We start from the raw sequence: 24,874 nt of genomic DNA on the forward strand, positions 1-24,874 counted from the left end.
TCGTAAGGCACAAGGGATAGATGATTACCTCTATAACATAGGGGGAATGAGTTCGAAGGCTCCTATTGCATTACCTTCTAAGTTTGAGATTTCTGATGCGAAAAAGTTTGATGGGACTAGAGATCCGAAGCAACATGTGAGGAGATACCTAAGCATCGTTAAAATGAAAGGGCTAGATGAGAAGCAAACTTTGCATGCATTTCCCCTCTCACTCACAAGAGGCACAATAAAGTGGTACTATAGTCTTGATCCAAGTAAAACTAAGGTGTGGAATGAACTAGTGAAGTTGTTTGTGGGCCAATTCATCTTTAACACCATGATTGATGTGACCCTAAGGAATTTGGAGAATACCAAACAAGGTGTAAGGGAGACATTTTCCTAATACATGACTAGATGGAAGACCAAGGCATCCAAGATGGTCAATAAGCCAAATGAGAAGGACCAAATTAACATGATCATCAAGAACTTGCTTCTGGCTTATAATAGTAGGATTTCGTCATCGCCTATTAGCTCATTTGGAGAACTATGTGATTGTGGGACAAGAATTGAAGACGCTATCAACAATGGGCAATTAGAGAAATGTGAGATTGAGCCTCCAACCAAGAAAACATATAGAGAAGGAGAAACCACCACTAAAGCACCCAATCTCGTAAATGTGAGCACTATCATACCCCAACAAACTCTAGCCTACCCAAAGAAAGCTCGCTAAGAATTCCCTGGCTTAGGAATGACCCTCACCTAAGCATATGAAAACCTGTCCTCCAAAGGATTCATCAAACTTTTAGACCCTACACCCATGCCTAATCCCATACCTCCCACTTGGAACCTCAATGAATATTGTCACTACCACCAAAAATTCGGCCACAAAACTGACTATTGCTTCTACCTCAAACGTGAGATACAAGACCTCATAGACAATGGCCTTCCACATCCCAACATTATCACCAAACCCAACATTAGAAAGAGCCCTTTACTCGATTACCATAGGGCTCCTCCTCTATATCAAAATTGGGTGCAAATAGATGAGATTGAATTGGATTGCTCAAAGTTGATAGAAACTACAAATGTCAACATTAATGTCGTGGAAGTCCAAGGAATATGGGATGAAGAAGATGAATCTTAAAGGAAGCGGTAGCGGTATGGGGAATACTTCCCAAAGGAGTGACAAAATTAAAGAAAAGGGTCTTAGAGGACAATGTAGCAAAGGGAGTTGAAGAGTTAGAGAGAAAATGAAAAATTGAGGAACATAAAGAGAAATAAGAAGAAGAGAATGAACTATTGATAACCGTTGGAAAAAAATGAAGAGGCGGGAAGGCATTTGATGATTAACTACATGTAGTTTAGGCCTCCCACTAAACTACGTGTAATTTAGCAAAAAAAAAAATTAGAATATCCCCAATGGTCTCCGGACATATGGGAAATGCAAGAGAAAATTTGAGAATATCCCTAGTGGACCATGAATTAGCAAAATTGTTACAAAGACACTAAAATGAAATACCACCAACAAGTTGAAAGGCACAAAGATCCTAAGAAACATCCCCAGTAAGCGGGAAGGATTTAGAATATTCCTAGTGGCTCCTGTGAGTGCAAGGGAAAAAAAGTCTCAAAGTTGCCACCTAGTTATATAGTCTAGGAACCATGAATATAGCATCCTTTCGAGGAAGGACCTTTGGTCTTACTATTAGAGTATGGGTTCGAAGTTTAGGTACGTTCTTGGGAAGGTATTAGGCACCCAAGATTGCCCAACCCTAAGGTTGGCCTCCCATCATTGTGTCTTAAATCCTAACCTTATTAAAAATGTGTTCAACACTTGCATAACATTCATTTAAGCATACAACATGGCATCTTGATCCCAAAACAACATACTTATTAACCTAAAGCAAGAAAGCCAAACACAAAAGAAACCCTAGCATGTGAAACCCTATCATACATCTAAGCATGTTCCATCATATCATCAAAGTAAAACCCTAACACAAATGCATGGACATTGCTAATGTGTGACTTACCTTTTACTTACCTCTCAGCAGAACAGCACCTATGGCATCAATGCACGAGCATGTGAATAATAACTAAGAAAACCCTAATCTAAACATATGATAACAAACAAATATGTTAAAAGGCGGATAAGCAATTATGAGGCTTAAAACATATGAAAAAGAGGCTACACAGAGCAAACATGCGAAAGCAGAAACAAAACAAACAAGAATTTAGGGTTTCTAGGTAACGACACCACACACGCTAGAACAGGTCTGTGTATGCATGTACACATGAATTCAGCCTGCGTGTGCAAGCTAGATCATGCGTACACAGATCTTTACCCGGAAAATCTTAAAAAACATAGAAACAGAACATAATTTTAAAACAACAATCTAACAACCTACGTATAAAAAAAAAAAAAAAAAGGGTCTAAACTAAGAAAACATGTATGAATATAAATCAAACCAAAAACAAGATTAAAACAATAAAAGAAAGACAAAAAATGAAAGGAAAAGCTAGAAAGAATACCTTAAAGCAAAAGTTCCTAAGCTTAATTTTTTATCATTTTCCTCAGTCAAATCTATCACAATTTAATAAAAGAGTGATTAGCAATCTTAAAATCAAAGGATTGGGGCTAGAAAAGGTCCCAATCAACATGGCATATATCCCACACTCATCCATAGCAAAAAAACCTACTATTCATCTAACACACACACACACATATATATATCCAAAGGTAGCAAGTATATCATAAAATAGTAACATCAACAAGGCAATAGCACAACACCATGGCATCAATCAAACACATCCAACTACTCAAACATAGCATCATGGTATCAACCAAGCATATTCGTCATGTTGATCAATCATATCATGCTCATCATCCAAATCAAATGCATGCTCATGTAATTATTCATAACTTACCTCACTTACCTCACAACATCATGACACCTATGCATCAATGCATATACATGTTCATGTGCATGTTCATATTGCTCATCCAAGATATAAACCCTAATTATCAATTCAACAATCAAAGCATGTGAAACATGTTATTCTACTGACCCTAGACCTAAACATGTGAAAACTAGACTTAACAAGACCTAAACAGAGGATTAAAACAAAACAAAACAGATGAAATCAAGAACCCTAAATCTGCGTTTATGGGCATGAGTATGCCTATGCATACATGAAGTATGTGTACGCACACCTCGAGTATGCATGCACATGCATGAAGCATGCGCATGCATACACGCCCAGAAACACAGTTTTAAAGTAGCAACAAAATGGCAATAAATTTTTTTTTTTAACATGCTTCTAAAATATTAATTCAACTCTTCAATCAAAACATGGTGAGACACAACAAATCAAAATCAAACAAATCCAATAATATTTCTAGGCATGCATAACATATAAATCAAATTAAGAAAAACAATAACACAAGTTATAAAAATCCAAATTAAGGAGGACCCATGGAGAGAGACTCACCTTAATTATGGAACATAACTTGGTAGAGATTTAACTATCCTCTCAATGCCTACACAACAAGATTCACTAATAATCAAGGGAATAAAAGAGATCAATAATTTATAGGTAATCACAACTCAAAATCAAAATAGAACTCTTGAAAAAATTGTTTGGAAATGTTTTGAAAGAGATTAGAAAGTAGTTTCTACCCTAATCTACTAGAGAGATGTTTTTTGAAGAACCAAAAACGTGCTAGCTTTGTGTGTGCAGAAGAATCAAGGTGAGAAGGTGTTATTAGAAGAGTTTTAGTGAAAACAAAACTCCCTTTCTAGCTAGGGTTTTAGTTGGAGGCATAAAAGGATATTGATATGCTTAGAAACTAGGGTTTTCAGGGTTATTCAGAGGGTTTTGGATGTTCCTAAGGGCCTAGGGGCTGGGGCCCATCTAAGAGGGAAGCTTTGGGCCTTAAAAATTGATGTTTTGAGGTTTCTGGAACTAAGCGTGCTCGTGCATACTTGAAATATGCGTTCGCAAAAACACAGTTTCAAAACAACAATCAAAACAGTAGTTTAACAAACCCTAGCATGCTTCAAATATGAAACTAAAAAACCTAAACTAATCAACAAAGATATCAAAGATAAAAATAAACAAACAAAAAAAATTATTCCTAAAATGCATTGGATCTAACAACAATCAAGAACGACACTTAACACATCAAAACATGCCCATCAATATATCTAATCATTCTACTCTCCAATTAGGACAGAAAATAACACAATATATTGAACTATGCAAACTTCTAAGAATGAATAACATATAAACCAAAATAAGAACACCAACAACACAAGTTATAAAAACCCAAATTAAAAAAGAGTCATGGGAAGAGACTCACCTTGCTTATGGATCACAACTTGGTAGAGATTTAACTGACCCTTCAATGCCTACACAATAAGATTCAATGAGATTCAAAGGAAAATAGAAGATTTCAATAGTTCTTAGTCATCACAACTCAAAATAAAAAAGACTCCTGAAAAAGTTTTGATTCAATGATTGAAAAAATTAGTTTCTCCTTGAATGAACATTATAGAGAGGTTTTAAAAAATGTGCTTGCGACTGTGTGTTCAGAAGGTTAAGAGAAAGAAAGAGTTTTAGAAGAGTGTAGTAAAAAATCAACTCTCTCTAGTTAGGGTTTGAGTTTGGAGGCATAAGATTGTATTGTATGCTCAAACTAGGTAATTCAGACTCATTTAGATGGTATTGGACGTTCCTAAGGGTCTAGGGGATGGCCCACATCAAAGAATGATGCTTTGAGGGCCCACACTAAAATATACTTTGTGGATCAAAAGTTATGAACAAAACAGGGAGCAAATATCATTTTTCAGCATCATTTTCAAAGTGATTTGAGCACTTTTGAGTTGTGATTACTACCAAACTATCAAAATAACATAAATTACCTTTTGTACACGTGTCAAACTCATCATTGGAACCGAGAACTAAAGTTTATTAACCAGGTACAAAATGAGGTATCTACACATTTACATGTACTTTTTTTTTTTTTTTTAAATGTGAATCTTTAGATATACCTTAAATAAAATCTATACATTTCACTTTCTTAGATGTGTAAAAATATAGACTACTCCAAAATGATAGTTTCTAATAAGTTTTATCATTTTTTCATGATCTCGTTTTAAATGTTACTTACCATTATTATATTTCATTGGCTGATAATCTATATAATAAAGAAATTAAATGAGAGATGGAACCATTTTAAAAGTCGTGGTGTATGAAGAAAACAAACATTTTAATAATTTTTAAATATTTTACTTATTTATTTATATATTTATATATATTTTTAATTTTATAAATAAGGCTAAATGAAATGTCAAAAAAAAAAAAAAAGAGATTTTAAAATTTTCCAACTTTTAAAAAAAAAAAAAAAAAAAAAACCCTTAAAGCTTCATCAAAACCAAAATTTATCAATTAAAAAAAAAAAAAACCGAAAATTGATGTTTTGGTAGGAGCGGTAGAATCGGTAGGATCTCATATAATCCTATGATCCTATACAATCCTACATACGATCCTACCATTTTTACGATCCTAGTGCGATTCTAAACGTTTTGGTTAGGTGGGATCATAAAATCATGCAATCCTATGATCCAAATCGCGATTTTGACAACCATGCATATAGGCTTCAATGGTGAGGTCATATTGGGAAGTGATAGATTGGGTTAGGAATGGAGCTAACAAAGCTATAGATTGTAAAGATATATACCGAAGGAGTCCCTCTCTATGTGAATCACCGGTAACAAGAGAGAATCACAAAGTGATTAAGCTAGCAAAAATTACTTAAATTATCATTGATCCTCTCATTTCAACATAATTTATCTGCTTAGTTAGGTAAACCACAATAAAAATGGTTATCAGTTCATATTATTTGTGTATTACGACTAGGAGATCCAACCTTACAAGTCCCAACAAGCAAATATAGTGCTTGGCGGCTGATGCCTACGAGGCTTTGATAGTTTCAATCATGAATTCCAATTATAGTTAGTGTCTCCATGATAAATTACTAATTTAAGAGGAAATTATGAACCAAGCTTGGCATCCCATGGTGGTAGCAGAAAAGACAATGTCTGATGATGCTGACATCAATGTTATGAAGGAGCAACTGGGTTTGTGCGAAGGACCCAAGAATAGTTTGTTATGTTTGATCAAGAAGACCAAAATTACATTTTTTTTTTTTTTTTTTTTAGGAATGGGCACGCTGCTTATGGTGATGTAGCTTGTAGACATGGCAAAACGGGTCAGAATTTTCTGACCTGACCCTACTCGAACCCCAGCCCAATTTTTTTTGACCCGTAGCAAAAACGGGTTGATCCATGACTTAACCCATGTTTTTTACGGGTCAACCCGACCTGACCTGTGACCTGACCAATGACCCGAACCATTTTTTTTTTTTAAATTTGGTTAAAAAAAAAATATAATTAAGACAATATTGGTTTAATTGTTTGTTGTGAGCTTTAAGAAAACAATTGAGACATTTACATAATTGCATGCAAATGAATTGAAAGATGAATGGTTGAGCATTCTGTAATGAGTAAAGATTTTTAGATATCAAATAGTAAAGTATATGCCAAAATAATCTGGTTATAGTAGAGTTAAAAACATAGATTTAAAATTGTAGACATGTGTGAGAAACATTCATAAGTGTGAATATAGTGAAGCCAAAGTATCAAATTAGCATAAATTATGAATGCTTAGACCTATTTTTTAAAAATTTATGTCCAAAATAAACGGCTTTTCAAAATAAATTATGATATTTCCTAGAGTGTGTGTTACTTAATAATGATATGATATTCATAAAAGAGACCATGTATAAATAAATAAACAATCAAACTTTAATGTGTATTCTCAAATTGAAATAGAGTGTCAATCACAATTGATAATAGATTATAAAATTAATTTTCAAAATTGTAAATTTCTTATATGTTTTTATTCTTTGTCAAATGAGTTATCCAATAAGTCATTTGTAATTTTGTTTTATATTTTGGGATGTTGATATTGTGTAAAATAAAACTTGTGTATTTGTTGTACTTATCTTTGTGTTATTTTGTTTTAGTTAGCAATGTTGGGATTTGTATAGTTTTTAAATTATTGAATAAGTATTAATAAGTTTAACTGAGTTCATTCTTGATACAAGTGGTAAATTCAAAGTAATGCATTTTACATCAAGTAATTTGTTGCATGAATTTCCAAATGGCAAATACATGTTGTTTTCTTTATAATAAAAAATAAATAAAAAATTCATGTGAAAAGTACGAGTCAACCTTACCCGACCCGCAATCCGATTGACCCGAACTCATTTTTAACCCACTTAAAATGACCTGTTTTGACTCACAACCCAGTTGTCTCATCCTGAACCCAACCCGACCCGCCTATTTGCCATGTCTAGTAGCTTGTGGGGGAAGATCTAGTGATCCAAGATGATGGCTTCACATTCGTTCTTTGTGTAAGCTCGATCAAGGAGAATGTGATGCCAACTTTGTGAGTTTTCTTTTTCTTTTTCTTCTTCTTTGGATATGGTTGGCGATGTGTTGAATAATTCGTCTCCTTGATTTTGTAGGATGGATTTTCTTTGGGAAGTCATAGACACACCGTGAGGTACCGACTCATGAGGTTGAGTTCTTGTTGTAATTAAAGCCTAATTTCATATTAAAATCTACTCCCCATTGATTCCAATAGTTGCAAGCCATAGAAATCAGCTCGTAGTGCTACCACACTTGATATCGAGTTAGCCTTGGTGTTGGGAATAGAATAAGTAATATGCTTGGCTAACAGTTCAAGTAAGCAAAGTGAAAGCTCAGCTTGGGTCCATATGAGAAGATTATGATGAACGATCTGGCATCTTTATGTAAATCGGACTGCATTGAGCATGTGTCAATTTATGAGTTGCTTGATTGTTGGCCAATTTGATGATATTATGTTTGCCAAGAATATTTATGATGAAGTCGTAATCTTGAGCGCTAAGAGGTATTGCTAGCCACCTTAGGGTAGCGCATTTGAGATGGAATGAAGTGAAGATACCACTTGCCAATATAATGTAGAGATGAGGCATAGCCACTATGTGGGCTATTAGCCCCCTGTATCATGTTCTTATGAGAATTGCAAATGAAAGCTAGGATCACAAGTTGTTTCTTTGTGCTTGTTGTAATGATGAGGAAATAGTTAGTTGAGACACCATTGGGATGGGTGTTAACATTAAGACACTCGAAGGTGTTATTGATCGTGCGGCATTGAAAACAAGGTTGTCGATGACTATGAAAGGGTAGGAGGGGCGCACTCAGCGTCTTTCCCTCTCTTTGTTCCAAGCATTATGCATTAAAATGTGACATTTTTAAATTTGAAAAAGGTAGTTGTTAATGCCTCATAGTGGTCGACCACCCATCGCGACAATGCAAGTGACTAGAATGAGTTGATTTGAACCTATTATTTATTAAAGGTAAGTGAAGTCACCACCAATCCTTGGGTTTTTCTAAGGTGTAATTGGTCACCTGACTCTATTTGATTTTATTACCAGTCCTAGGTTAAGAAAAATGGTTGTTTTCTTAATTTAATGTGAATGGAAAAAAATCATGATTCTTGAGTTTGGAAGTCTAGATATGTGTGGGGAAGGTGTTAGGCACCCTATAACGCATGTTCGGAGATGCAGACACTGCATTTTGTACCCCTTATGAGTCGTGCCCTCATTCCCCAATAATGCTGAAATTCTAAGACCTAAGGTTGGTTTAGGACCCAATTAAATGTTAAATTGACTCGAGAAATATTAAAATGGAAAATATAACTTTTAATGAACAAATAAATCTATTTTTGAAAAAGTAAAGCCAAGGAAGCTCTCGGCCTGCGCACGCAGGAATCAACCTGCATGTGCATCCATAATGCATGCGCACGTAGGCTCAAACCTGTGCGCGCATGTAGGGTTCCAAAAATGAACGGTTTTAGACCCCTTAAAACAACCAGATTGGTTAGCCTAGATTAATTAGCCAAGTTGTTACTTAGTCAAATTATGCAATTCTAGGTTAAAGCAATCAAATAATCATATCAAGATATAAAGCAGCGGAAAATAAATGAACACAAGATATGATGACCCAGGAAACCACACGGTAAAAACCTGGGGAGGATTTGACCTAGCTATCCTCAAGATAAACCTAAATCCACTATGCGAAAGAATCGAAGTTCATACAGAAGGACTACAAGCTTCCCGCTTGACTTCCTAATGCTACCCATCAGTAGAACTTACTGACACGACCACGTGCAAGCTCCGAATCCACTGACTCCTTCTTTCTTGGATTCTTCAATCAGCTACAAGCACCCCCGCTTGATATTCTTTAAACTTCAATGGTAGCAATCAAGTTGATCATCAAGATGTAAATAATATCTCCAACTTGAAAACCCTAAGGTTTGTGTAAAGGAAAGCTCCTCTAGATCTCACAAGAGATTTACACAAAACAGCAATGTATGAGCAACAATACAATTGGAGCAACCTTCAAAAACATGGCTAGGGTTTAGTTTATATACCTAGGGTAAAAACATAAAACCCTAAACGTTTAATGAAGTAGGGCTGAGTTGGAATTTCTGCAGAAAAATCAACCTGTGCGATTTTCGATCAATCGAGTCTATTCTTCGATCGATCGAGCCAAGCCGAAAGTCCCAAGTACTTCTGCAGCCACTTGATTCTAACTTTACAATAATAAACCAACTTTGAGCAAGCCTAAACAAGACTAAATACATTGTTTTGATCATGGTTTACCAACATTACAAATTAGAGTTCTAAATACATAAAATCCTAAGACCTTAGAACCTAACAAAAAACATTTAAAAAAAAAGGCAAGTTTTCCACATTAATATTGAGGTTTGGAAGAAACCCCACATCGTCTAGAAGTCGTTCCAAACTGTTGGGAAATCTAGATCTCGGTTGATAGAATTAATAAGTTTTAAACCCAAGTTGTTAATTAGATTTATTATGAATAAACCTTGTTAAAACAAATAAACATCAATATCATGTCAATATCATGCACAGTGGAATAGTAAATAAGACAAGATATGATGACCTAGAAAAACCAATGAAACAAACTAGTTTCACAGTAAAAAACCTAGGGGGGAAACCTTCCCGAAAATCAATTCACTATAATAAAGAGAATTTTCAAATCTAGTACAAAACCTTTATCCTTAGACTCTACAGTCCCAGTAGATAAACTTATAGCAAAAACCTTCTACTGCTTCAGAACCTTTGAACTCATGCATGTAGGGTTCCAGAAACATTTAAAAAAAAGGCAAGTTTTCTATGTTAATGCTAAGGTTTGGACAAATCCCACATCATCTGGAAGCCGTTCCAAACTGTTGGGAAATCTGGACCCTGGTTAATAGAATTAACAAGTTTTAAACCAAAGTTGTTAATTAGATTTATTATGAATAAACCTTGTTAAAACAAACAAATATCAATATCATGTCAATATCATGTACAGTGGAATAGTAAATAAGACAAGATATGATGACCTAAGAAAACCAATTAAACAAACTAGTTTCAAAGTAAAAAACCCGGGTGGAAACCTTCCCAAAAAGAAATTCACTATAGAAAAGAGAAGTTTCAGATATAGTACAAAACCTTTATGCCTAGACTCTACAATCCCAGTAGATAAATTTACAGCAGAAACCTTCTACCGCTTCAAAACCTTTGAACTCTCTAGTATACGAATGCCACAATGATGCACGAATCTCAATACATGACTAACTCCCAGCAACTTAAAGAATATGTTGGCTGCAAAGTTTTTCACTTCATCAATAATGAAGACCAAGAAGTACTTGGTTACAAAACCCTAAGGCGCAAAAGACACATTAACTTCTTGCAAAGAGAATTAGGCACTAGGTCACTTTCTGCATGTGTTCTTCCATGTATAACAGCCTTTAAAATAAGCCTTATATATGTCTAGGGTTGTGAGAAAAGAAACCCTACACATACATATCAGCCAGGGCCAAAACTCAGATCTGGAAATTCTAATTTCGTAGATCTTGACAGAAACAGCTTAGGTAGAGCTTCTGTCGAGATTTGACTTTAAATCTCGATAAAAGTCTTTCTGTCAAGATTGTTGTCAAGCTTTAATGAACAGCTCTTCTTCACTTGTTTCTTGGTCAGATTTTCATGGCCTTAACACTTGACATGAACAATATGTTTCTTAAAGTCTTAAACCTATCCTAGATCTACCCAATTACAAGTAAAGTGCATTTTGTCAAAGAATTAGCCAATTACATAAAATATGCCCTTAACACAAACCTCCATTTTCACAATATAAATAGCCATGCATGGTACTTTTTCAAAACACACAGAAATCCTAAGAGAAAACACTAAGATTCACTAGAAATAGTGAATCAAAGAAACAGATTTTCACAAAACATCCTCAAGTCAATTTTCTTTTGACTGGGGCATTTTCTAGCCTTAATCTTCGAGTTTAAGATTAATAATCACTTTTTTATTGATTATGAATAGATTTGACTGAGGGAAACGGTAAAAAATCAAGCTTGAAGAGCTTTTGTTTTGAGGTATTTAGTTCTAAGCTTTTCTTTTATTTCTTGCTTTTATTTATGTTTTAATCTTGCTTCTTTGATTGTTATATGTTTTACATGTTTACATAGCTTAGGTTTCGGTAGTTTTTATGTTTTAAAGCATATTAGGTTGTTAGATTTATTGTTTCGAAGTCCTTCTTTGCTTTCTGTGTTGCCGTGTTCTTGGCTAGGGTTTCTGTGGCCAAACCTACATGTTCATAATCCCGCATGCGTACGTAGGTTGGATTATGCATACGCAGGCTTGTTCATGCATATGCATAATCCTGCATGAAACCCTAATCCTAGTTTTTCTAATCTTGTTTCTTATTTCCTTGCATAAATATGCTCCTATTTTGATCCTTTTTCATATATATAAGTCTATATTTCATTGTTTGATTGTTTATTTGCCTTTCAAACGTTTAAATTAAGATTTATCTTTATTTTCTTGTTTTGATGTCATAAACACGCATTCACATGTTCATGCATTGATGCAATAGGTGCTAAGGTGCAGCAAGGTAAGGAAGGTAAGTTACGCATTCACATGAACATGCAATTTTTAATATGATCTTGCTTGGATAATAAGTATGAGCATGTTTGTTTGGATGAGTTGTTTTCAGTGTGTATATGCAATCACATGTTATCTAGATTTTCTCATGCTTGTGTCTCTGCCATGATTTGTTTGACGCCTTGGATGATATAACATGATTGAGATAGGAGCATTTTAGGGTTTATGATGTGATGAGATGTCATGATAGATATACGTTAGGGTACAATATGCCATGTATGCTAGATGAATGCTAGGCTTTGGTTGATTGCCATGATAGATGTATGATTAGGTTTTGGGATGATTAATGTCATGTTGTATGATTAGATGTATGCTAGTGTGTGTGTGTGTGAATTATAATGCAATATTGAGTATGCCTTTTGTTAAGAACATATTTTATGTAATTGGCTAATCCTTTGACAAAATATCCTTTGACAAAATACACTTTACTTGTAATTGGGTAGATCTAGGATGGGTTTAGTACTTTAAGAAATAAGAGCTCAAGTCAAGTATTAAAGCCATAAAGATTGGACTAAGAAACAAGTGAAGAAAAGCTGTTAATTAAAACTCGACAAATACTTCGACAGAAGTAGTATCTATCGAGATTTAAGAACGAAGCTCGATAGAAGTTCAACAAAAGCTGAATCTGTTGAGATCTATGAAATCAGAATTTCCAAATGTGATTTTTGGTCCTAGCTAACATGTATGTGTAGGGTTTCTTTTCTCACAACCCTAGACATATATAAGGCTTATTTTAAAGGTCATTATACATGGAAAACACATGCAAAAAGTGACCTAGTGCCTTATTCTCTCTACAAGAAGTTACTATGTCTTTTATGCCTTAGGGTTTTGTAATCAAGTACTTCTTGATTTTCATTGTTGATGAAGTAAAGATCTTTGCAGCCAACAATATCTTCAAGTTGCTGGAGTTAGTCACGTACTAGGATCCGTGCAAAAGGGTGGTATTCATATATTGAAGAGTTTAGAGGTTCTAAAGCGGTAGAAAGTTTCTGCTGTAAGTTCATCTACGGGGATTGTAAAGTCTAGGGACAAAAGTTTTGTACTAGATCTGAAACTTCTCTTTACTATAATGAATTGCTTTTTGGGAAGGATTTCCCCAAGTTTTTTTTATTGTGAAACTAGTTTGTTTCATTGGTTTTCCTAAGTCATCATATCTTGTCTTTTTTACTATTCTATTATGCATGATATTGACATGATATTTATGTTTGTTTGCTTTAACAAGGTTTATTCATAATAAATCTAATTAACAACTTGGGATTAAAACTTGTTAATTCTATCAACCAGGGTCTAAATTTCCCAACACCTTTAATAGGGTTAAGACATAAGACACAATGAGAGCAAGGCAACCCTAGGGTTAGGCGGTTTTGGGTGCCTAACACCTTCCTAAGATCGTACCTAAACTCTAAACTCATATCTTTGGTAGTATGATAATAAGAAATTAAAAAAAAAAAAAAAAAAGGTCATTCCTCAAAAGGATGCTATATATATGATTCCTAGACTATTGCAAAACTAGGTGGCTGTAGACACCACATTTTGTACCCCTTACGACTTGGGCTCCCATTCTCCAATGATGCCTAAACTTTAAGGCCGAAGGCTAATTTAGAGCCCAATCAGATATCAAAATGACTTGAGGAGTGTTAACATTGAAAATATAACTTTTCAAATGAGCAAAAATCTATTTTTGGAAATAAGTTACTAAAGTGGCCTTCGGCCCACGTACGTAGCAGCCTATATATGCAAGCCAAAGCATGTGTACGCTGGCATACTCCTGCGTACGCAGCTAGGGTTTGAAAAACATAAAAAATGCAAGTTTTTTGCAATAATGGCTGAGGTTTGGAATAAATCGCACATCGTTTGGGAGCCGTTCCAAACCCATTTTTTTCTACTATATAAAGCCTCACATGGTACATGATAGGTCACAATCTGAATGACCCCTTGTGATTGACCCTAATTAATTAATTTAGCAAAGTAATTAATTAATCAATTAATCATGCAATTTTATGGAAGCACAAACAAATCACCAACAACTAAATATGCAGCGGAAAATAAATAACACGGTGATTTGTTTACGAATGGGGAAAACCCTAATGGCAAAAACCCTACCGGGTGATTTTCAGGTCACCACTCCCGAAACTCCACTATTATCAAATCAAGCGGTTACAAGTAAAGGAATCCCAAGTACCTTACCAACCTACAGTTGAACCCTTACCCCAATACCCAATTGAACTTGATCTGTAGTGACAGTCTCCACCTTTGATGCACGGCTCCCAAGTACGTGACTAACCAATGCGCAGATCCAAGTACGCGACTTCAGAACACCAACTGAGGAAGAATGGTTGGCTGCAAAGTTCTTCAGTTCATCTTTTATGATGAATAGCAGGAAGATGCTTGGTTACAAAACCTTATGGTGCAAATACACAGCAACTTCTTGATGGAAGATGAACTAGGTCAAGAACTTCGTCTGTTGATCACAATTTGCTTGAACAGAGATTGCTCAATGATAACACAACTTGTGTCACCCTTGATGGCTCTTAAAATAATCCTTTTATATGTTTAGGGTTAGAAGAAAAAAAGGCCCAAAAACATATTCACAGATCCCAAGAAAATCAGATTGGAAATCTGAATTTTTAAATCTCGACAGATAGCAGGTGTCGAGGTAGCTATCGAGCAGGTGTCGAGCTTTAAAAACTTTGCACTTCAGCTTGCTTTCTCTTGGACAGACTTGATGACTTCAACACTTGACCTTGAAATATTGTTTCTTGAAGTATTAAAAACACCTAGAACTACCCAATTACAAGTAGAGTGCGTTTTGTCAAAGGATTAGCCAATTTACATAACTAAGTGACATATGTTCTTAATCAAGTTAAAACATATATGTCCTAACAGTACATTTTCAAAAACACACAGAAAATCCTAAGGGAAAACCTAAAATTCGCTAGAAATTAGTGAATCAAATAGGAGTTTTTCACAAAACACCCTTAATTTGTATTTATCTGATTGGGACCTTTTTTGGCCCCAATCCTTTGAGTTTAAAGTTTTTAATCACATGTTTATTGACTGTGATAGATTTGACTGAGGGAAACGATCAAAAATCAAGCCTAGGAGCTTTTTGCTTTAAGGTATTCATTCTTGCTTCCTTTTTCTTTTCTATCTTTCTTTTTAGTTTTAATCTTGTTTTCTTTGCCTTATTTTATGTTTATATGTTTGCCTAGGTTAGTTTTATAGTTTCCTTTATGTTTCAAGCATGCTAGGTTGCTAGATTTACGTTTTCTATCTTGCTTTGCTTCTCCTCTGTTTTTCTGTTAGGTTTGTTTCTGGGTTAGGGTTTTGAACAACCCTGTGCATGTATGCCATAAGTATGTGTACCCAAGTCAAATCCTGCGTACGTGGGATTTGGCCTGTACACGCAAGCCTCTGTCTGTGTACGCAGGCCATTTGCCCAAAAACCCTAACTCAAGTTTTTGCTTTGTGTCGTTTGTTTGTTTTGCCTCTATTTAAGTCCTTTTTACATACATATCTATATCTGAGTTCCTATCCACATCCAAGACTGCAATGACATTATTCAAAGAAAGAGGTAATGTCAAAAACAAGTTGGTTTTTTCATCATTTCATACAAATGCTCTTGTGGAAGATGCATAAATGGAGATAATATATCATTTCATAATATTTATCTTCTAATATGTTTTACACTATTATCTATCAGTCACACCAAATAGTGGCAAAAATATTCTTACCAATGCCATGCTCTGCTGCACTCTGTGTACAACCAACAAATCCCATCAATCAACTACAACCAGAAGGCTCCACCAAAATCTGTTCTAACAAACAAAATCAGCATCACAATGCAAAATATTGAAATAACTCTAACAACTGAGATGAAAAAACACATAAGCACTATTACATCAACTATCAAATTTACACCTTGTAGATAATATATCTCAAAAGCTAATCTATGCTAAATGAAAGTGTAAAACTATAAAGATAAAAAATAAATAAATAAATAACCAATTAACTAGAGTAAAGAAATTCATAAATAAAGGAAACAGAAAGTGTAGATGAAATCTTTCATAGCTTGTGCTAATCGCATAGCTCAGATGGTAAATAAACCATTCAAGCTTCTAGCTTCCTTCAGTGATTAAACAAACAATTTACACAGTAGCACAATGTAGATTGAATAAGTGCATGCCATGTTACTTTAAAGTTGTAAGGAGTTCCCTTCTAGTCCTACACATTTATAAATAAATTGAAAAAAAAAACAGATCAGGATTCTATTATTAGGTAACACAGATCAAAGCTATCTTAGTTTACACAAAGCACATAACTCAAACAATAAATCAACTACTAGAGCTTCTGGCTTCCTTCAAAAATTGAACAGACTATTAACACATAGCAATGTAGCTTGATAGGTTCATGCCTTTAAGGAGTTTCATTCTAATGCAGCACATGCATAAAGTAAAACATAGGTAGATTGGCTTTGATTTTCTTTCAAGTTCAAGAAGCATCATGTGTCATTAGTACTCAAAAAGTTTCTAAACAATCAATTCATAGGAAGACAATGACTACAATCTACATGGGTGTAAAAATAATATATATCAAGAGATAATTTCTTATCAGCATAGCCCAATAATTTCACTTTAGAGAGTTGAGGGTTGAATATCTGAGAAAAAGAAAGAAAAAGAAAAGGAATGTGTTAGGTTCGAAGGAATTAGGAACTAATGTATTAGAATTTCAATTTGTAATATTGGCAAACCATGATAAAAATTTTTTAGTCTTGTTTAGACTTGCTCAAAGTGTATTTATATGCAAAGTTGGAATTGAGTATTCTGTAGGATTTACTGTGTAAATCTACTTGGCTCGATTGATCGAAAATTAGGCTCGATCGATCGAAACTCGTGCAGATTGTTTTTCTGCAGAATTTTCCAACTCAGCCTCAGCCCGTTTGACATGTAGGGTTTTATGTTTTGTCTTAAGTATAAAAGGGAAAACTCTAGCCATGTTTTAAGGTTGCTCTTTATGTTGTGTGTGTGAATCTCTTGTGAGATCTAGAGGTGTTTTCCTTCACACTTACTTAGGGTTTCAATCTCAAGATTGATGTCAAGAGTTTGATGATCATTCAGTTGCAGAATCAAGAGCTTAAAGATATACAAGCGGGAGTGCTTGTGCTCGCTGGAAATCCAAGAAAGAAGTAGTTCATGGACTCGGAGCTGTCATGTGATCGTGGTAGTAAGTTTCCTACTCGAGGTAGCAATAGGATGTTAGTGGTCTAAGTCGCTATAGTGTAAACTTCAATTCTTTCATAGTGGATTCGTTTTACCTTGAGATAGCTAAGTTAAATCCTCCCCAAGTTTTTTACCAGTTTGGTTTTCCTGGGTTATCTTATTGTTGTGTTCATCATTTTTCACACTTTACAATAATATGATATATATGTGTTAACCTAGATTTGATAATTTGACTAAGTTAATCACTTGGCTAATTAACTAGGTTAATCTTATTATGTTTAAGGGGTCTAAAAATGTACAGAATGTATTGACATGATTTCTTTGAAAAATATGATTTGTCTAGTTTAAAATAAATTCTCTCTTACTTGGTACCACAAAGGCACCAAAATCATCTAGAACAAGAAAGTCCAACAAAGTCCATTCTACAGATTAAGGGAGTCAATTTGTTGTACAATTTTAGAGTCAAAGAAGAAAACTCTGGAAATAAAAATTACTATATGCTAAGTGAGTATGGAACTATAAAGATAGAGAAAAACATACCAATTAACTAGTAAAAAATTCCAAAAAAAAAAAAAGGAAACAAAAAATGCAGATAAAACCTGTCATAGCTTATTATGCTAACCGTATAGCTGAGATGGTAAATAAACCACTAAAGCTTCTAGCTTCCTTCAGAGATTGAACAAACAATTTTCACAGTGGCAATATAGATTGAATAAGTCCATGCCCTATTATTTCAAATTTGTAAGGTCTCCCTTCTAACCTTACACATTTATAAATAAATTGAAAAAAAAAAGGGCAGATAGAATAATGTCATGGAAGATGGAGAAAAAATAATTAGGCAAATAAATAGGTAATTTGAACACCACTATAAATAAAAGAGCAGCACAGATTAGAAGATGTGTTTGAAAGGCAACCCAATTTTGAAATAGCACAAAATATCTATGCTAATGACAAATATGTATATGACAAATATGTATATGACAAGAAATATTTTTGCTTACTATGTGAGCTAAGGCAAAAGCAAGTGGACATATGTATAAATAATGAGAATCTTTGTTATTTCCACTAGTCACAATTGCACAATGATAATAAGCTGTGGAGCACCTGCAAACACTCTAGAAAGCTCAACCGCAACGACCCCACCATCATGTATCATATTTGTATTAGAAAATGTCTCCCAACATTTTACTGTTTCAATGAAACGGAATCTATGCCTCATAACCAAGTAAACATGCATATGTCAAGTTCCTACTGTTATGAACTCAAATAGAATATAAAAATCACCATAAGAAAATAATTTTGTTAGGTTCTAAAGATTTAGGAATTTATGTATTTAGAACTCTAATTTGTATTGTTGGCAAACCATGATCAAAACAGGTTGTTTAGTCTTATTTAGGCTTGCTCAAAGTTGTGCATTTATGTAAAGTGGGAATCAAGTGGCTGCAGAAAGTATTAGTGACTTTCGACCTGGCTCGATCGATCGAAACTTAGACTCGATCGATCGAATATCGGGCAGAACGTGTTTTTCTGCAGATTTCTAACTCAACCCTAACTTCTAAAACATTTAAGGTTTTATGTTTTTGCCCTAGATATATAAGACAAACCCTAGCCACGTTTTAGAGGTTGCTCATATTGCTGTTTTGTGTAAATCTCTTGTGAGATCTAGAGGAGCTTTCCTTTACATAAGGCTTACGGTTTTTAAAGAGGAGATGTTATCTACACCTTGATGATCAACTTAGATGATCAACTCAGTTGCTGCCATTGAAGTTTAAAGAAAAACAAGCGTGGGTGCTTGTATTTGCTGGAGAATCCAAAAAAGAAGGAGTTTGTGGATTCGGAGGTTGCACGTGGTCATGTCAGTAAGTTCTACTGGTGGGTAGCAATAAGAAGTCGAGCGTGGGGGCTTGTAAGTCTTATTGTATGAACTTCGATTTTTTCAAGATAGTGGATTCAAGTTTACCTTGAGGATGGCTAGGTCAAATCCTCCCCAGGTTTTTACCGTGTGGTTTCCTGGGTCATCATATCATTATGTTATTTACTTTTTCGCTGCTTTATATTCTTGATATGATTGTTTGATTGTGATAACCTAGATTGGCATAATTTGACTAAATTAATCACTTGGCTAATTAACTAGGTTAATTTGGTTGGGTTAAGGGGTCTAAAGACCGTACAAGTGGTATCAGAGCAGGTAGCTTTTTTGTTTTAAATCTTTTGATCTAAGAGCTGATCCTTGATCCTTGTTATCATGGATAATTTGATGTGTGTTTCTGCTCATGTTTGTGATGATTTGAATAAAAAGCACACTGTTGTTTCTGTTGATTTTATTTATGTCTGTGAAAGTCTTCGTAAAGAATTATCTAAATCTTTGAAAATTTCTAAGAAATTTAAAGAAGAGTTAAAATTGGCTAATCTTGAAAAAGAGAAATTGATTGTTAGATTAGATGAATCTAATAAAAAGAATGACTTTTTGAGAAATCAAATTTCCTCTCAAGATGAGAAGATGAAAAGCTTGGAACAAGAGTTAGTTGAATCTAAAGCTAAAATTGAAAATTTGACTAGTACCAAGCCTGCTGTTGATAAGAGAAGTGTTTTTGTTTCTCTTAAGCCTAAAACTAAGAAAGTTTATATCCCTCCTTTCAAGAGGAATAATAAAGAAAAGGCTTATTTTGCTAGGTTAGACAAAGGTAAAAGTTCTGATGTTGACGCTGCAGTTTCTAAACCTATGTCTAAATCTACTGTTGGAGAGCATAATAAATCTGTTTTTCTGCCTACTTGTCACCTTTGTGGTGTTGTTGGTCATATTAGACCAAACTGTTCTTTGTTGAGGCAAGAACTAAAGCCTGTAACCAGAAACTCCACTAGGAATACTGATGTTCCTAAATTTGTTCATGTCTGCCACTTTTGTGGTGTCCGTGGTCACATTCGTCCTAATTGTCACAAATTGAAATTTAAGCATTCTGTATGTCAATCTAGGATATGTGATGATATTTCTCCTGTCATAAGTCTAAATAAATTGTTTCATATGCTTTTGAAAAATTTAAACTTGTTAGCTTGTGAAAGGAAATTGCAAGATTTTGTTCTTTCTCAAAAGATTGGTGTAATCTCTCAAATACACTCTGCTTCACATGGATTTTCACCTACAAAGCCGAAGACTTGTGCTAAATGGGTGAGAAAAGATTCTCTAAGGTGAGTGTTGTTAACTTATCCCTGATTTAATTCTTTCAATTAATTGTGGACATGTTTTGTTTCTATTTTTTGTCGTGTTTTTTTAGGTTGTTTTTTATTAAAAAAAATCCAAAAACATTGAAAATTTTCAAAAGACAAAAATATTTTATTTTGTGTCTAGTTTTTCTTTTTGAGGATTACATGAATTATGATATCTCTCTCTTAATTTTGAACATGCTTGACATTGTGGAGAAACTTGAATAGTATGTATTATATAATTGCTAAGCTATATCTGATTTTGTGTGAGTATGTGCTAATTTGTACATGTACTCAGGGGTTAATTAAGAAATTGATATTTCTTGTTTGTGTACCCTCTATAACTTAGTTAAGCACTGTTATGCATTGTTCATTTAGCATAATATGTGCTTTTTTTTGTTTTTGGTCATATAGTTTTTAAAACCAAAATTTTTTTTGTGTTTTGTATTTCGCATCTTGGATTTATAATCAAGGTTGGCCACCTTATCTTTACATAACTTGTTTATGTACCTTGTTTAACTTTGATGAGCTTATTTATTGCACTTGACTAGTTGAAACTTTGTAGTGCATGTTGTGTGGGAAAGATGTTTATGGTGTCTATCACTTTGTCTTAATCTTGAAGTCACATGTTATTTGACTGTTAGACTTGATCCTTTTGAGAAGGGCATAAATAACCATCTCACCACTGTTCACTAGCCAATCATGAACACCTTAGTGCATAATCTTAGGAATTTATGTATTTAGTACTCTAATTTGTATTGTTGGCAAACCATGATCAAAACAGGTTGTTTAGTCTTGTTTAGGCTTGCTCAAAGTATGTTTATTTGTAAAACTGGAATCGAGTAATTGCAAATTTATTGGACTAAATCTGTAAGACTCGATCGATCGAAAATTAGACTCGATCGATCGCACCACGAACAGATTTATTTTTTTGCAGAGTTCCAGTTAAGCCCAAACTCTATTTAAACGTCTTGGAGATCAAGTAAAACACTCCTATATATAAGGAAAACCCTAGAACGTTTTTGAGATTTTTGGAGAGAGAGATTAGAGTGCCTCTTGTGCCTCCTTTTATTTTTAGGGTTTTATACCCAAACCTCTTTAGGTCTTTTTTGCTCATATTTGCGGTTTGTATAAATCTCTTGTGAGATCATTGAGGAGCTTTCCTTCACATAAACTTAGGATTTTCAAGGTAGAGATTATCTATATCTTGATGATCAACAAGGTTGCTACCATTGAAGCTTAAAGAATATCAAGCGTGGGTGCTTGTAACTAATTGAAGAATTCAAGAAAAAAGGAGTCCGTGGATTCGGAGCTTGCACGGGGTCGTCAGTAAGTTTTACTGGTGGGTAGCATTAGTAAGTCAAGCAGGGAGCTTGTAAGTCCTTTTGTATGAACTTCAATTCTTTCATAGTGAATTCAGTTTTGCCTTGAGGATCGGTGGGTAAAATCTTCCCCAGGTTTTTTATTGGTTTGGTTTTCCTGGGTGATCATATCTTGTGTTATTTATTATTCCGCTGTTTTATATTCTTGATATGATTGTTTGATTGTTTTAACCTAGAATTGCTTAATTTGACTAAGTAACAACTTGGCTAATTAACTAAGCTACTCAATCTGGTTGTGTGTTAAGGGGTCTAAAACCGTTCACATATTGTAAGATTCTGTACTCGAGAAAGTGTAGCACATACACAAAAAGAACATAAGGTGTAGCCTCGGTTTAATTGCTTAATCCTTAAAATTGGTGTATACTATTAGGCTTAATGCCAAATCACTAAATTAAAATTGGTGTGTATATTATGAGGCAAAATTCAAGAAACTTACATGATTGCAAGCTTATGATTTAGAAGATGTGGGAGTTATATGATGTAACTCTTTAGGTTATAGTCTCTTTCAAATTCTATGTGATGAATTTTGTAGACTTTGTGTTTGATTACTATTCACATATCAACTCACATGTATCGCAAGTTTTTGCTAGTTGCACACACTACACAAGTTACTCTTTGCTAAACTTTGTACATTTTATTGTGTGTGATCTTGTTGTGGCCATCCAAGATTAAAAGTTCCTTGATCTTAATGCAAAATGTGTTTAAAGTTTGAGAAATTGGATATTCTAGAGGTTAAATGTACCCAAATTGGGGATTTTGTTCAAATTGGGTTTAATTGATGAACTTGGCTCTATTCTCTAACTTGTGTGATGATCAATTCGTCAATTTATTTCAAAACATTCAAGTGGTTTTCAATTTTTTTTTTTTAGGTTTTTGTTAGAAACTCTATGCTGAAGCCAATTTTGTGAATTTGAACTTAATTTGAACCTAATTTCACTGCATTAGAGCATGCATCATGACACTTAATTTGTTCATGCGTCATATAGATTTTTGTTTTATATCTGTTTTGTGCTAATTTGCAGTCTGCCCTTGGTTTTTCCTTTTTGTTATTTTTGGTTCTGCTGTGTGTCCTTGTCCTTTCCTTAGCACCATACCTAGGAAAAGTAGAGCTCATAAGACTCCCTCCTCTTCGTCTGAGTCACCCTCTAGGGTTGAGTTGTTTAAGGATGCAAAATGCAAAGAGGCCTATGATAAGTTGAACAGTAAATGGAAAATATAGGCTAAGCATTCTACTATCCTAGATGAGGTTGATCTAGCCATTAGGGCTAACTTTGAGAGTCGTGATTGTTTGTCTCTGTTGGAGATAGATCATCCACCTCCGACCGCCCTCATTAGAGAGTTCTATTTGAATCTCTCTTGTCATGTCTATGATTCCAACACCCTTGTTAGGAGTTGGATACGAGGTGTTGAGTACACCATTACCCCTAGGGTAGTGGCTGAGGCTCTTGGGGTCCCATTCGTTAGGCAGCCTGACTATCCTTATGAGGAGTCTTCACCCTTAGATGATGTCATGTCATACATCACTGGATCTTCATCTAGTGGGGTTTTGATCCTCGGATCACGTCTGCTGAGCTTCCTGAGACTACCTATCTTTTTCTTAGGATAGCGTGTCATTCCTGAGACTACCTATCTTTGAGAGACGTGTGTTTCTGTATGCCTTGTTTCTGGTGCTTCTATTTCTTTTCCTCATCTGTTTCTTCGTTCTTTGAATGAGATTCATAGGAGTAGCATTGTTGGTCACGCTTTTGTCTATCCTATCTTCATTCATAGGATTTTGTTTTTTTTAGGGTTAGATGGTTTCCCCGCATCTGAGCCCGTTCACATTACTGGTCCCATAGGTGCCACCTTCCTTAGGCAAAGGGCTACTCATATGAGAGCTCCTCGAGTTGAGCATGCTGGTGTTGTACCCCCTCCTTCCTCTTCTACAGGTACTACACAGGTTGAGGCGTCTGGCTCTACTGCTGCTGCTGATGCTGATGTTCCTCCACCGACTACTTCGGATGATTTCGACATTCGATGTACATTGGATCATGTCTTGACCATTCAGGCGGCTCATGGACAGATTTTGGTGGACTTGCTCGATGAGATTCGTGCCTTGCGTGCAGAGTTAGCGCATTCTAGACGATCTCCTTCGCCACCTCCTTTTGATGATGGATTGTGATTGCCTTTTGGCATTCCGTCACAAAAAGGGGGAGTAGATTTTGGTTTTTGCCTATAGTATTTTTGTTGATAGGGGGGTTTTGTGATTCTTTAGAGCTTGTGGTGTTTAGATTGTATCTAGGAGCTGTACCCTGTATTTACATTCTTTTGGCTCTAGATGTATTTTTGTGGGCTATTCATGTTAGGGGGAGATACATTTATCTTTGTTTCTTATTTCACTGCTTATTGACTTATATTGTGTGAGTTATTCACTTTGATATATGTCTTTATTTTGTGTTGTTGTGAAATCAAGAATTTATTTTGTTTACTTGTATTTTCCACACATGCGTTTATACGTTTGTTGAGTATTTCAGGAAATACAAGTAAATTCAATTGAGCTGCTGTCTACACTTACAACTGATGGATAGTAGTTAGGATTGGATTTGTTTTGTAAAGGGCTATTTTTATTTGTAAACTTTGAGTTTTAGTTTGTGTTTTGTCACGGATTGCCAAAAAGGGAGTTTGTTAGGTTCTAAATATTTAGAAATTTATGTATTTAGAACTCTAATTTGTATTGTTGGCAAACCATGATCAAAACAGGTTGTTTAGTCTTATTTAAGCTTGCTCAAAGTTGTGCATTTATGTAAAGTTGGAATTGAGTGGCTACAGAAAGTATTAGTGACTTTTGGCCTAGCTTGATCGATCGAAGCTCAGACTCGATCGATCGAATATCGGGCAGAATGTGTTTTTTTGCAAACTTCCAACTCAGCCCTAACTCCTAAAACGTTTAGGGTTTTATGTTTTTGCCCTAGGTATATAAGGCAAAC

The sequence above is a fragment of the Quercus suber genome, unplaced genomic scaffold, assembly GCF_002906115.3.
Source record: "Quercus suber isolate HL8 unplaced genomic scaffold, Cork oak 2.0 scaffold_398, whole genome shotgun sequence".
Lineage (NCBI taxonomy): Eukaryota > Viridiplantae > Streptophyta > Magnoliopsida > Fagales > Fagaceae > Quercus > Quercus suber.